This window comes from Podarcis erhardii (genome assembly GCF_964252035.2).
Source record: "Podarcis erhardii genome assembly, chromosome: 6".
NCBI lineage: Eukaryota > Metazoa > Chordata > Lepidosauria > Squamata > Lacertidae > Podarcis > Podarcis erhardii.
This window is the reverse complement of record NC_138510.1, coordinates 85,028,963-85,043,559: the sequence shown is the minus strand read 5'-3', so window position 1 is coordinate 85,043,559 and position 14,597 is coordinate 85,028,963. Positions and strand designations below refer to the sequence as shown.

Here is a 14,597-nt window from a genome sequence, read left to right as displayed (position 1 = left end):
CATTAAATGCATACTGAATCAAATTTCTCCATCCCTACTTAAGTCCATTATATAAATTCTGAAATTGCAGTTACCTGTGTAAACCTCTCCCCGCCCCCAAACTGTGTGGCATGTACATGAAAACAAAGAAAATGATTTTAATTTTTTAATCTTTGTGGACATAATTCATCTGTCCTTCTCATGTAAGGAGCCACCAGATGTTTAAAGCTGTGCTCCTCTACAAAAACTTCCATTTCTTTTCTGGGACAGATTCCAATGAACTTTGTCTATAGTGGGGCTGAAGGTTTCAACAGAAGTCGGCATCGACTGAGCTCTGTGATACAGAATTTTAACATGCACAGGATTATTTTTGAAAAGCCGATCTAAGCCTTCTAAATCTCATTGGCATGGCACAGTGGTCTTTTGCTAAGCTGGTTGATTCTAGGGATTGCATTTGGATATTCCCCCTCCTTTTATCTAGCAAAGAACAGAATATAGATGTGTAATTTGTTAACAGTGATATTAAATAGGGGAAGGAAAATCTTTTTGATAACTCCTCAATACATTGCAGGTATCCCTCTTTAATTTTTTTTCCACCCGATTCCGCTCTAAGAAGTAGTTCATGCATATATCTTTTTGTTCATAAGGAAAATTTTGTGTACTTCTGGAATGCAGTTTTGAACTTCTTCAAGGAAAATCACTTGTGAACAGAATAGTGTTGCAGAAGTCCAGCTGCAATATGCATAATATAGTTGTTGAGGAGTAATTGAGAACGCCATATGTTTCTCTGGTGGCTTTATAAAGTGTCCCTTTTAATGAAGCAAACCCACAATATGATTTTTCTCCTCCTCCCAGTAATAATAATTTATAATTATAAATCACTCACCCTGCCACAGAGCCCAGGACAATGCACGGCAAATGATAGGCAACAAAATTGCATTGATGATGAAAATAAATACAGAATTTAAACATTCATAAAATAACAGCAATCCAATCCACAGATCCTTTAGCTGATGTCAAAATTCCAACAAGGAAGGGTAGGTTTGTTCCAGAATTGAGGTCCTGCTATGGAGAAGTTCCTTTTACAAGTTCCCTAGTCATGAATCTTCATGGGGAGTCCTGGATCTCTGCACCTGGAATTTCTCTATTGTCTGTCTGACTACAGAAAGCTGCATTTTCTCTTTTTGAGAAACATCTGTTTCCCCAATTCCTGCCGTGTTTACCCCACACCCAGTTTTGCAACAGGTGCCTCTGTGTGGCAGCTGATTAAATCTCTTTCCCCTTTAACTCTGAAGACCTTTAAATTTCAGCTTTACAGAAAGTTACAGTAACAAGCCAAATCAACAAGAAAGGAGATAAGGAAGGACTTTCTGACAGTAAGAGCTGTATAACAGTGATATGGGAGGTTGTGGACTCTCGCTCCTTGGAGGTTTTAAGCAGAGGTCGGATGGCCATTGTCATGGATGCTTTGGTTAGACCAGATGACCCTTTTCAACTCTTCTATGCTTCTATGGCTGTCTTCCCACACTGGGCACCTGACCTTTCACTCATTCTCTTCCATATTCTATGTGACACAACTGGGAAACTGCGGAGGGTTGAGGGCAATGGGGACTATGTGGGAAAAAGATCAGCTTATCCTTAAAAGTGGTACCATTGCCGGGGGGGGGACTTTTCTCTTCTTCAATATGATTTACCTAACAATCCCTCCCCTAGAAGAACCGCCACATGATTGATAGCAAGTGAGACTGTAAAATAAACTGTGTGGAAATAAAAATATTAACTAAAGGCTTTGTTTTGCGGAAGATCTGGAAATGAAATGAAAGGCTTTTGGGTGACGCACTTCTAATCGGGATCCGCCATTATGAGACAGACTTTGTTGCGAGATTTACAGTCACAGGGGGAGGAGAGCCATTGTTCTGTTATCATGTCTAAATTCTACGTTTGATCTTGCAAGAACTCCCCTGGAAAGGCTGATTTATGGAGCAACTGGTCTGGGAAAATTAATGAGCAGACGCTTAGACTGTATTTCATCGGAACTGCCGAAATGGCGCCTGCTGCCCGAATAGGACTTTTGGATCAGCGTGAAAATCCACACAGGAATATAATAATGTTTGCTTCAACTCGCTTGTGGAAACAACTCAGAGGTTATTAACAAGAAAAACGATAACAACAAGAAGATTGGAAGGTGGGACTTATGAACATCAAAGCAGCAGAAATATGAGATGATTGGACCCTTACGGAGCTCGAAGCATGGGTACCCCCAACAAAAATTTTAAAAAATTCGGCAAAATATTTGGATTTTATTATATGTATTGGTATAATTTGGATTAATTAATGTGACATGATTGGATTGTTAAATGGAAAACTTAATAAAAATTATTTATATATAAAAAATAAAAGTGGTACCATTGCCCTGATACTGCTTCTCATGCTCTTGGCTGTACCGTAAGGCAGAGATTGGGAACCTGTGGCGTTCCTGATGACAGTGGAGTCCAGCTCCCATCAGCTCCAGCCAGCAAGGCCAATGAGATCAGGGCAAAGCTTACAGTTAGTTTTCCCAGGTGCCAGACACATGAATATGGCTTAATTATATGATTAAAGGGTCAGATTGAGACAGTTTTTTGTGAACGGAACTTTATCCTACAGATTCTGTCCTAGACATTCATCTTCTCCAAGCTAATTCTCTTATTTATTTGTTTTATACCCCATCTTTTTTCCCATGGGAAAGGCACCGGACACAAGGTTCCAAGGTGATGTCTCATCCCAGCATTGACTAAACCATGGATAGGCAAACTAAGGCCCGGGGGCCGGATCCGGCCCAATCTTCTTCTAATTCCGGCCTGCGGACAGTCCAAGAATCAGTGTGTTTTTACATGAGTAGAATGTGCCCTTTTATTTAAAATGCATCTCTGGGTTATTTGTGGGGCATAGGAATTGGTTCATTTCTCCCCCCCAAAAAATATAGTCTGGCCCCCTCAAGGTCTGAGGTACAGTGGACCGGCTCCCTGCTGAAAAAGTTTGCTGACCCCTGGACTAAACCCAGACCTGCTTAGCTCAAAAAGTTTACTGTCTCTGCTCTTAAAGCTGTCACATATTGTTCATGGGCAAATCACGTCAGAGAATATTGTTCATGGGCAAATCAAGAAAAATGGTCATATTTGCTGTCTCACTATGAAAATGATCATCTTTGCTCTCATCATTTTTATAGGAAGAAAGGAAAGATGTATTATTTCTTGATTTTTCCATGAAGTTTATTCCCATACCTGATTTATCCATGAACAATGTGCAACAATTTGAGTGTAAAAATCCAGCAACCTTGTTGAGCCAAGCAGGTTCATAATTCATTAGTGAACAATTAATGAAGAATGTATGCATCTTTGATAATAGCCCAGGCAGTGGAATTGTTCCAGGAGCACCAAAGTGTATAGGAGGCTCATATGTAATTTCCCTTCTTAACCCTGCTCATCTGTTTCACTGACTCAGACTAGTTCATGATAATGTGGGCAGAATATTTGTCACACTCAGAGCAATAGTACCTTGCAGCCAACCGTTTCCTTTAATATGTACTTACTTTCCATTGGCAACATCTCCTTAATTCATCAGAACAAGAGTTAATAATCTCAGTGGGCTACTTCTGACATCCTGACAACTTTGTTCTCATCTTAATGTAAACAGCATTTTGTTGGCATTCCAATATTATCCTTAGCTGACCTATAAAGACTGGTCCTTGAGGTTTCGATTATCTCACCTGGGGTTTAATTTTTGTCAGTCTAAGGTCTGGCCTTCATGCTAACCTGAATAGAAAAATTAGCCCCTAGCTAATGCTGGCTTACTTAAGTAAAATTGATTTTTAAGGTCATTCCATTCCCAGAACATCCTGCTTTAAACTGCTAGTTCAAACTGCTAGAAAGCATATTTGGCTAAAGATCTCTCTCTTATTTTTCTTCTTCTGAAATGTCTTCCTTTTCCCACATTTTTAAAAAAACCTCTAGAATTTACTAAAAGCAAAGGAAAACTGCTACATTTCTTGAACACATCTTTAGGTACACCACAAATTTCTTAAGCGTGAGAGGTTCCTGCGGTTCCCAGCAAGTATCTTGGGAATGGCTTCCTTAGAACAAAGGTGGAGTTTGTGTGGTATAAAGTGTTATTTACACATATCTGCAGATGGGACTTTACAGCATTTTTTTTTATAAAAAACACCTAATTAGATGTATGGTTAGAAGCAGGGAGATGTTGCAGCACTTGCTCTCCAACCTAGAGGGTGTGTCAATCTTGTGTGGCACTCCTCCTTCAAGCACCTTCCCTGTAGAAAATTCACCTGCATCTTCTGTCCTGCATCTCTGTCCCACTCTCCTAAGAGAGGTTAATAGGGAACCTGGTTGCTTCCAGATGACCTGTTTGTTAAGTGTTCACCTTGATTTCGTTGCACAAAGTTTGTTGGGCTATCTGCTGAGCATTCACACTGATTTCTTTGTGGAGAGTTTACACAGCATCACATCAAATAATTGCTGGTCTGCACTGTCCATTGCATTTTTCTTTTTTTCTTTTCTTTTTTAATAATATTTATTAAGTTTTTAACAAAAAAAAGAATTACAAAACAGTAAACAGTAAACAAAGAACACACAAAGAAAATACAAAAAAACAGAATTTGATATAAAATAAAAAATAAAAAATAAAAATCCCTCTTTCTAGTATCTTATCGCTTATTTACTTATTTTCATGACTTCCTCACACCTCCCTTTTTTGTATTCCATTTAAAAATTTGTTCAGCAAATTCATACCCTCTTAATTTACCCTTAATTATTTATCCTCACATATTCTAACTTCACATTTTCATCTTGCCTTATTGCTAGAACCACTTCGTTTCATTCCGACGTCATTAACATTCAATAATTTTACAGTGTTTCTGTAGATAAATTTTAAACTTCTTCCAGTCTTCATCCACCAACTCTTCTCCCTGGTCTCGGATTCTGCCAGTCATTTCCGCCAACTCCATTGCATTTTTCCTTATTGCAAAACTGCCTGGGAACATATCTGGAAGTGGGTTTGTTGCACAATGCCAAATTGACCTTAAATTGTGCTATCAGAATTTGTCGGTATGTGATTGAATCCAACCCCAAATAGAGAAAGTATCAAAGTGCTCCCACCGTTATATGTGCTTAATAATAATAATAATAATAATAATAATAATAATAATAATTTATTATTTATACCCCGCCCATCTGGCTGGGCTTCCCCAGCCACTCTGGGCAGCTTCCAACAAAATATTAAAATGCAGTAATGCATCAAACATTAAAAGCTTCCCTAAACAGGGCTGCCTTCAGATGTCTTCTAAAAGTCTGGTAGCAGTTGTTCTCTTTGACATTTGGTGGGAGGGTGTTCCACAGGGTGGGTGCCACTACCGAGAAGGCCCTCTCTTTGTTTCCCTGTAACCTTGGCTTCTTGCAGTGAGGGAACTGCCAGAAGGCCCTTGGCGCTGGACCTCAGTGTCCGGGCAGAACGATGGGGGTGGAGACGCTCCTTCAGATATACTGGACCGAGGCTGTTTTAGGGCTTTAAAGGTCAGCACCAACACTTTGAATTGTGCTCAGAAACGTACTCTAGTCCTGTGACAAGAACTGGGTCTTCAAATAAGGCGCAGAATTGTTATTTTACTTTTTCACTGCAAGCATTCAGTGTTCACTGTGTGGGACTTGCTTCTTCTGAGTAGACATGTTTAGGTTAGCACTATACATGCATTAGTCAAAGGGAGATCTTACTGCAGTGATTCCCCCCTCTCAAAGTCTCTCTCTCTCACACACACACCTACCCACCCACCCCTAGAGGGAAGTATGAGGCACAGATTGAGAGAAAGATGAGGTGAAAACAGTCAGCTGAGACCTGAATATTAAACTACCCTTCCCTGGTGTGTTAACTATACTCTGCCAGTGAATTACAGGAACCAGTGACTGTGTTGGGCTAAGAGGCAGCGCTTAACAGAAGGTTACATTATGGGTTTTTAAAACTGGTTAATTTGTCCAAGCAATCAGAAGTAAAACTGGATGAGCTCTGGGATCAGAGGCAGATTGTGAAGGAATGTGGCTGGGGTGGAAATTTGGAGAATTTGGGCTGAGGTAAAAGCCTTTTAGTAGCAGCTGAAACATCTCCTGAGTTTTTAGGAAAAAAATGAAGACCCAAAAATAATTACCAGTATTCACTTATGTACAAAATGTCCCTTTAATAAACAATCTTAGTTAATAGTTTATTCTGTCTCCAGTGTTGGCATCCATCTCATGTCTAAGTTTAAAGAAGATTTTTAAAAGCATTCCAAGGGAATGGCTGACAGTCACATGAAGAATCACTTGAGTTATGGTGGCAGGGAGTTCCATGGACGCTGGAATATAAAAATGAAAGAAGCACATATATCTGAACTTGTATAAAAAGTGGGACTAAGGGAATGATTACCCTATGGTTATACATCCAGAAGGCCTTGTATAACAGGCTTGGGGCACATTGCAAGGCCATCCCAAGACATTTTAGTTCTTGAGGCAAAGGGCACCCTCACTTCAACATGCTGGGCTGACTGCTGAATCTTACTGCAGCATTGACAAGGGGACTGTGGTTTCTGTCTGAGAACGGAAGGGTGTTTTAGGGGATTAAGGGCAGGCTGTGTGGCACTCAACGTCTCTCTCCCTTTCAGCACAAGGTGAAATGGCTGAAGGGTACAGGAGAAATGTCTGAGGAGACCACTTCACCTGCCTAGCCTCTAAAACACAATATTATTGTGCTGCCTGCCATGTGCTGTGATGAGAATAAGGCTGTGTATGCCCAATACATCCGAAGCCATTTGAATCCCATTCTTTTTCTACCCAAAAATTATGGGCACTGCTGTTTACCCCTAACAAGAGTTACACCTCACATCAACCCTTAAAAAACTATAGTGCTCAGAATTCTTATGATGTGTACATGGTGTAAGTCTGCTATTTTGTAGTGCTTTTCTGAGTGAGCACAGTTATGCCCCTTTGCAGTACTAGTACAGGAGAATAATAGTTGAATGCTGTTTTGTTTACAGAGAAGAGTTTCAATATTCCATATCTGTTGATCTGCCTTTTAATCTAAACATGACAATGGCATAACTTTCCTTCCCTCCTTCCTTCTTTTTACGGGGTGGGTGGGAACGAAGCACAGATTTGTAAAACAAAAGCAGTTCTGATGCTATGTTTGTGAGCTGGCTGGCCTTCAAGCAATATATGACCTTCTGAGAGAATGATATGTTTTGATTTTTTTATTATTTCAAAATGTAGACTGGTCAAAACCAACTTTACTCTCAGTCTTTCAACTTTATGTGTTCTAAAAGACATTTTTTCTTGTAAGTGCAAGGCTAACTCCAAGCAAACCAGTATCTTGGGAAACAAGTTAAAATGAAAGTGCACTTAAAAAAACCAAAACTTTCTTTTCTCCATCCATTCAGGACTAATAAACTGAACTGTATAATGTTTTTTCTTTTTACAAAACATACGGCTAACATAAAAAACAAGCTTATTGTTAAATGTGATAGGCATTCTTATCAAAATCATAAAGTTGGGGAACAGAAACTCATAAAAATAAAGCAGGGTTTTTAAACCTTTCGAAACGTAATTAGAAGTACAGTAGTTGCAATTCAGTTTGGTGCGGTTCTAAAAGGAAGGAAAAATTCATATGGAAATCTCACAATCCAAGGACATGGCAATTTTGGGTTGCATCCAGCCTGTCAGTACCACTCTATTCCTATTGATATCCATGAGACCTAAGTCATTATTATTTTGCCTGATTGATTTCAATAGGACCTATGCTCAGCTAACTCAATGAGATGTACTTTTGTGTAGAAACAGTCTAAATTCAACTAACTTAGCCTGCAATCTTAAACATTTCTGTGTGAAAGTATGTCCCATTGAGTTCCATTGGGCTTGCACCCAGGGAATTGGCTGTAGAATTGCAACCTTAATGTGTCTCCAACCCCTGGTAATCAGTAGTGTATTGTTGCTAAGAGCCTAAGCTATAAGTCTCTGGTATAAATGCTTGACGTTGCATGAATTTATCCTTCAATCTTAGTCAAGCCACTGTTCCTATGCTTCCCATGTCCCGCAGCACAACAATAATATAGTAAACTACCGTGCAGAGTTTTTTTAAGGGTTACTGCAGTAATATGAAGTGCTTTGAGAATTTAAGAAAAATGCTATTTAAAATCACAAAATTTGGTAAGAATACTTTCTAAACTTTGGTAGTTCACTTTCTAATCTTTATTCCCCTTCCCTATTTTCCCACTGCTTGTTTTTTTCCACTGGAAAAGAGTGAAGTATAATAGGTAGGAACTGACATTGTCTTTTTGTTGTTGTTTAGTTGTTTAGTCGTGTCCGACTCTTCGTGACCCCCTGGACCAGAGCACGCCAGGCACTCCTGTCTTCCACTGCCTCCTGCAATTTGGTCAAACGTATGCTGGTAGCTTCGAGAACACTATCCAACCATCTCGTCCTCTGTCGTCCCCTTCTCCTTGTGCCCTCCATCTTTCCCAACATCAGGGTCATTTCCCGGGAGTCTTCTCTTCTCATGAGGTGGCCAAAGTATTGGAGCCTCAGCTTCATGATCTGTCCTTCCAGTGAGCACTCAGGGCTGATTTCCTTAAGAATGGATCGGTTTGTTCTTCTTGCAGTTCATGGGACTCTCAAGAGTCTGAGGTTATAATTGCCAGTATCTTATCTTGGCTTTCACACACTCACCTTTTTAGTAAATGTCTGAAATAATATGCAAATAACTCTGGTATAGGGGATGCATTTGCACTGATTCGGCGAGAGAGATGGGCATGGCTGTTAAATTCTGACTGTTTCCATTATCCTAGCTTTAGGTTTTTCAAAACCCTAAAAACTTCTCTTGTTCCAGTTCTAGATGTGAACCTGAAAAGTGAGAAGGACTGATTGTAAATGAATGATTATGCCCAATTATGGCCAGGCTCCGCCCCAGGAAAGAACACACCAGTTGAAGCTGGAATGGCACTCTCAGTCAATGCCATTATTGGCCCCTTCAATTATCCCAGCAGCTGACAGTAGCTCAAACAACAAAAATACACAATTATCAAGCACTCACCCAGAGATAACAAAATGGAGGCATAGGCATACGCACACATTTCAGACATATTAATTTTAAATGTCACAGGTTCAGGTGCCTCCACAAGTTATTTAGTTGAGAAATCTATTTGGCTATTTTCCATGGGGTCATTTCAGCCATTTGTAAACATTATATGTTAAGAACATATGCAAACAAAATGGGTACTGTCAGTGCTTTTTTTCCAAAAAAATGTTTAGGGGTACTTTCATTTTGACTCAAGAAAATCACCATTTTATAGTTCAAATTGGGAAAAATAAATACAGTAAATAGACAAAGTACAAAGAACGTGCATTATCTCATATTACATTCACTGTGCTAGAGAAAAAACAATTAAAAATTAGTTTCTTCTCCTGTTAGATCCACAAAATGTTTAGGGGTGTGTGTACCCCTGCGTCCCCCCCCCAGAGAAAAGCACTGGGTACTGTCATGGACAAATCCAGAGGGGGCTGGGGGGGGCAGCTTCCACCACTAAATCAAGTAAATAAATAAAAATACTTCGCTATCTGACCAATCACATTGCAGTCAGCTCGGTTCTGACCCCCATAAATCCTGCTCGCCCCTAAATCCTGGCTACGCCCATAGTCTATAGGTTTCATCCTGCAGTCATTGCTTGGGGGTTATTTTAATTTTTTCCAGTTCCCTTTGAGAGCACTCTAAGGCTGCAAGGTTTATAGACCACTGTAACCATCTAAGAACACCCCATTAAATTATTCTCATTATTACATTTTGCTTCTGCTCACTTTTAATTGCATTGTAGTTGTAATGCAGTCATTTTGTGTTTGCAACTGTAATTAAAATGATATTGGTGGATCTCATATGTCTTTTTCCCACTCCAAAATTTAATTGATGCTGAAATTAGGTCTTTAATATTAATGCAGTGTTTTGAAGCCTCTAGACAAGATGCTAAATGTACCTGTTCTGGGAGGTGAGTGCCTAAGTACTTGTTAACTGTTTATATTTCAGCTTTTGTCATTTGGTTTGGCTAGAATCTAAGCATGCTTCTAGACAGGTGTTTATTGTGGAACCAGTGTTTCTCATGTGTGCATATATTTTTGTGTGTGGCACCCACACGAAACTGATGCCATTAAAATGCCAGTCACTATTTTACTCCCTTTCATTGGGATTTACCCTTTCTGAGAAAAACATGATACTTAAAAAAAACTCCAACACCTGTTGCTATTAACCCTTTTGAAGATGGCTATCACCTCTGTCTCCTCTTTTCCAGGTTAAAGTAAAGGTAAAGGGACTCCTGACCGTTAGGTCCAGTCGCAGACGACTCTGGGGTTGTGGCGCTCATCTCGCTTTACTGGCTGAGGGAGCTGGCATACAGCTTCCGGGTCATGTGGCCAGCATGACTAAGACGCTTCTGTCGAACCAGAGCAGCACACGGAAACGCCATTTATCTTTCTGCCGGAGCGGTACCTATTTAACTACTTGTACTTTGACGTGCTTTCGAACTGCTAGGCTGGCAGGAGCAGGGACCGAGCAATGGGAGCTCACCCCATCACGGGGATTCGAACCGCCGACCTTCCGATCGGAAAGCCCTAGGCTCTGTGGTTTAGACTACAGCGCCACCCGCGTCCCTTTTCCAGGTTAAACATACCCAAATCCCTCAACCATTCTTCATAAGGGTTGGTTTCCAGATCTTTATCATCTGTGCTACAAGAAAATACATTCTTCTTTGGAACGCTCCTTCCTCCCATTTAAATCTTCTCATCTTTGGTTAGAAGAAGAAAGCAGTAAGAAATCAGCAGTAAGAATGAAAGAGACACCTGCCCCCTTATGAATCAGACCAAACACCTGTCTATTTCAACCATGTCCAATCAGATGCCTATGAGAACTCTTCTGCTTCTCATTCCTGGCAGCTGGCATTCACAGGCCTCTCTGATCCCGGAGCTAATAAAGCCATAATGACCAGCAGCCTGTGCCACTGCCCATCTTATCCTCCACAAATCTTTCTAAGCCCCTTTAGAAGCCATCTTAAGTTGGACGCCATAGTTATGATCAAAATTCACATCACCTTCCCTTCCCTTCCCTTCTTTCCCTTCTTCCTTGGGTCCCTCTCTTCAGCAATCTCACTCTGCTGCTTCCCTCCTCTCCTCTCTAAGGCTTTGTTTTCTTGCAGTCCCTGGTCCAACAGTCTCCCTTTAACAGACACCCCACTTTCCTATCTCAACATTTCATGCCCCTCCCTGTGCATAACTCGCGTCATGAAGCCCTTGGCATGGGTCTGTTGATGCTGTAAGGCAGGCATTTCCAAACTCAGCCCTCCAGATGTAGGACCAGTGGTCAGGGATGATGGGAGTTGTAGTCCCAATGTAGGGCATAACAGCACAGCTTGCTTCTGTAAACATGTTGCCGCCTGGGTCAGCCTGAGATGCCTACATGGGAAGTACCCTTGGATAAATTAGGATTTCCTTCAAACCCCCCCCCAAAAAAAATACTGTGCAAGACATTTGAATCACCACATTCAACAAGTATAAGTATACCCACCCAGAGTTTTGCATCATTTGATTGAAATCCATACCCTCAATGTTTTCCAGGAACAGACCTGGATTTACAAAAGCCATCCCAGTTTCTGATTTGATCACAGAATGTCCTGCTTCCGCTTAGGATGTCCTTATTTTCATTGGAGAAATGTTGGAGGGTATGGACTTGTAAGCTTTCATATATATATATATATATATATATATATATATATATATATACACACACACACACACACATTTTTATTGTTTTTTTAAACATATCGTTTCCAACAATCATATAACATAAATTCTTATCTTATACTATGTTTTAGACTTCCGTCAACACCTCTGATGATTTTCCATTCTTTATCACTTATGCTGCATTTCTTAATTTCTCTATTACTCTTAATTATCATTAACTAATAGTTCTCCTCATAGTCTTCCTTGCAATATTTCAAATAGCCCTCCTTACAAAACTTCTTGCAGTCCTACTAGCGTAATCTGTTAATTACTATTACTTTTCAAATAGTTTGTATATTTACTCCAGTCTTCTAAGAATCTCTGGTCCCGTAGGTTTCGAATCCTTCCTGTTAATTTATCCAGTTCTGCACAGTCCATCAATTTCATCTGCCATTCTTCTTTCATCAGTAATTCTTTGGACTTGTAAGCTTTCCAGAGTGAGGTTCTGTTGTTATGATTCTCATATTGTTCCTACAATATTTCTCTCTCCACTCTGTTTTGCACTCTGGTGAAATGAACCAGGCAATTATTATACAGACCACAGCAGGATCCCTCACTTAAGTCACTGTGATCATAGCAGTTGCTGTTGAATTACTCCCCTGATTGCCTTGTTTATTCATAGTACTGTATCTGTGCCCCAGCTGCTCTTCACCAATGGTTGTTGGTGTTGAGAGCAGGGAAACTCACCTTATGATGGTGCTGTATCCCATGTTGCTGTGCTGAGAAGTGAAAATTAGCCAGGCTCTTAGTTTCTCTAGGTGTGTCTGTGGATTGGGATCGCTTCCTACAAGATTCTTCAGGGACCCTTGTTGTTGTTGTTTAGTCGTTTAGTCATGTCCGACTCTTCGTAACCCCATGGACCAGAGCATGCCAGGCACTCCTGTCTTCCACTGCCTCCCGCAGTTTGGTCAAACTCATGCTGGTAGCTTTGAGAACACTATCCAACCATCTCGTCTTCTGTCGTCCCCTTCTCCTTGTGCCCGCCATCTTTCCCAACATCAGGGTCTTTTCCAGGGAGTCTTCTCTTCTCATGAGGTGGCCAAAGTATTGGAGCCGCAGTTTCAGGATCTGTCCTTCCAGTGAGTACTCAGGGCTGATTTCCTTAAGAATGGATAGGTTTGATCTTCTTGCAGTCAAGAGTCTCCTCCAGCACCATAATTCAATTCTTCGGCGATCAGCCTTCTTTATGGTCCATCTCTCACTTCCATACATCACTACTGGGAAAACCATAGCTTTTACTATACGGACCTTTGTTGGCAAGGTTATGCCTCTACTTTTTAAGATGCTGTCTAGGTTTGTCATTGCTTTTCTCCCAAGAAGCAGGCGTCTTTTAATTTTGGGGCCCTTAATTACCTCCAAAGCTGCTCATAATATTTCGCTAAGTGAGCCAATATGGGCATGTAAAGAGGGCATTCTTTACTACTCTGCTAGCGCACTTGAATGTAGAGAAATGTGAGGTTATTTATTCCTCCAATGGTATTTTAACTGGAGAAACACTTCAGTTGTGGGAAATCATTTTATTTTCCCTTGACTGCCAAATAATAAGGCAATTCTTTCTTGACCTGCAAAACAAAGCTACATCAAAAGGAAAGGGTGCTGCATTATTATAAACTGAGTTAGTTCATGTCTGTATTTTCTACTTTGTGACTCTGATAGATGGACTTCACAGGGTACTGCTTTGTGAATCTGATGGAAAATTGGAAGATGTGCCGTGGTGCGCTGAGGTACAAGATTAAAGCAAGAAAGGAGATGCGAAGGTGATGGTGTTAAGTGGCACATTATAGCCAAATTTCAGCTACTGCAGAATTTCAGAGCTGTAAATGTTTGGGGAATTGTTTCCCCCCCTTTATAACTGCAAAATTTATGAAATCTCCTCTTTGTTGAAGCGAGTCTCTATCAATGCTTGATTTGTAAAATGAGAGTTGACAAGCCTGTCTCTCAGTGGGACATCTTGCCCTCTAACCACAGATGTGTGAGCACTGGCCGTGATTAGTTAGTTGTGTCTGGAAGGTACACTCCTCTCCTGATAGTAACCAGGTGGAGAGGAAAGGAATAAAAATTTCTGCCGGTCATGATAACTGGGCGCAGAACTAGTGATTGTGGATGCAAAAATGACCTGCCCCACAAATCTGCCTGAGGGATGTAGACTTGTTATGCAAAGTGACTCTGCTCTTAGGCTTTAATGATGGGGAAACAATGGACACCAATGGGCGGTCTTTGTTCAAAGCATCAGGGATGCAACTTGAATTGCACCAACCCGCCACACAGGAACTGAGACTGGTTTGGCCTAGTCCAGGGGTCGGCAAGGTTTACCTTGCCTGGGCTGGTTCACTCCAGCAGAGATCCCTCTGTGGGCCAGATCGTGCATGCGCTCGCGATTTCTGGCGTCTGCGCAGACATGATTTCCGGTGCTGCACAAGGAAGTCCTCACACCACACTGTGCCGGTTTAATGCAGTGCATGGGGACTCACCGAGCAAGTGGCTCGGTTCGGGGGTGGCCAGTTAAATGGCCCCCATGGGCCTCTTGTGGCCCATGGGCCTTAGGTTGCTAACCCCTGGCCTAGTCTGCACCATTGTTCAAAGGTTTTCTTTTCCAGGTTTAACCTTTACCAAAGGTTAACCCTGTGAATGCAGTCTTTTTTGATGAACTTCCTGAACTCTGCCACTTGCTGGTGATGTGGAGTGGGGCAGAAGATGGGGAAACTCACTGTATGATGGCTCAAATTATCATCAGCATTATTCTGTCTTACTAAATTTGTTAGTCACTTGCCCAGGGCAACCCAAAGC

At 41.0% G+C, this 14,597-nt stretch overlaps 1 long non-coding RNA gene across 1 annotated transcript in view; it reads right to left on the bottom strand.

The window, feature by feature from the left end:
- LOC309344027 overlaps positions 1–12,220 on the bottom strand; it is a 347,184-nt gene extending 334,964 nt beyond the window's left edge. Inside the window, exon 1 of the long non-coding RNA XR_014157555.1 lies at positions 12,083–12,220. This is a non-coding gene — a long non-coding RNA (uncharacterized lncRNA). The remainder of the gene's footprint in view (positions 1–12,082) is intronic.
- Positions 12,221–14,597: the final 2,377 nt, after the last annotated feature.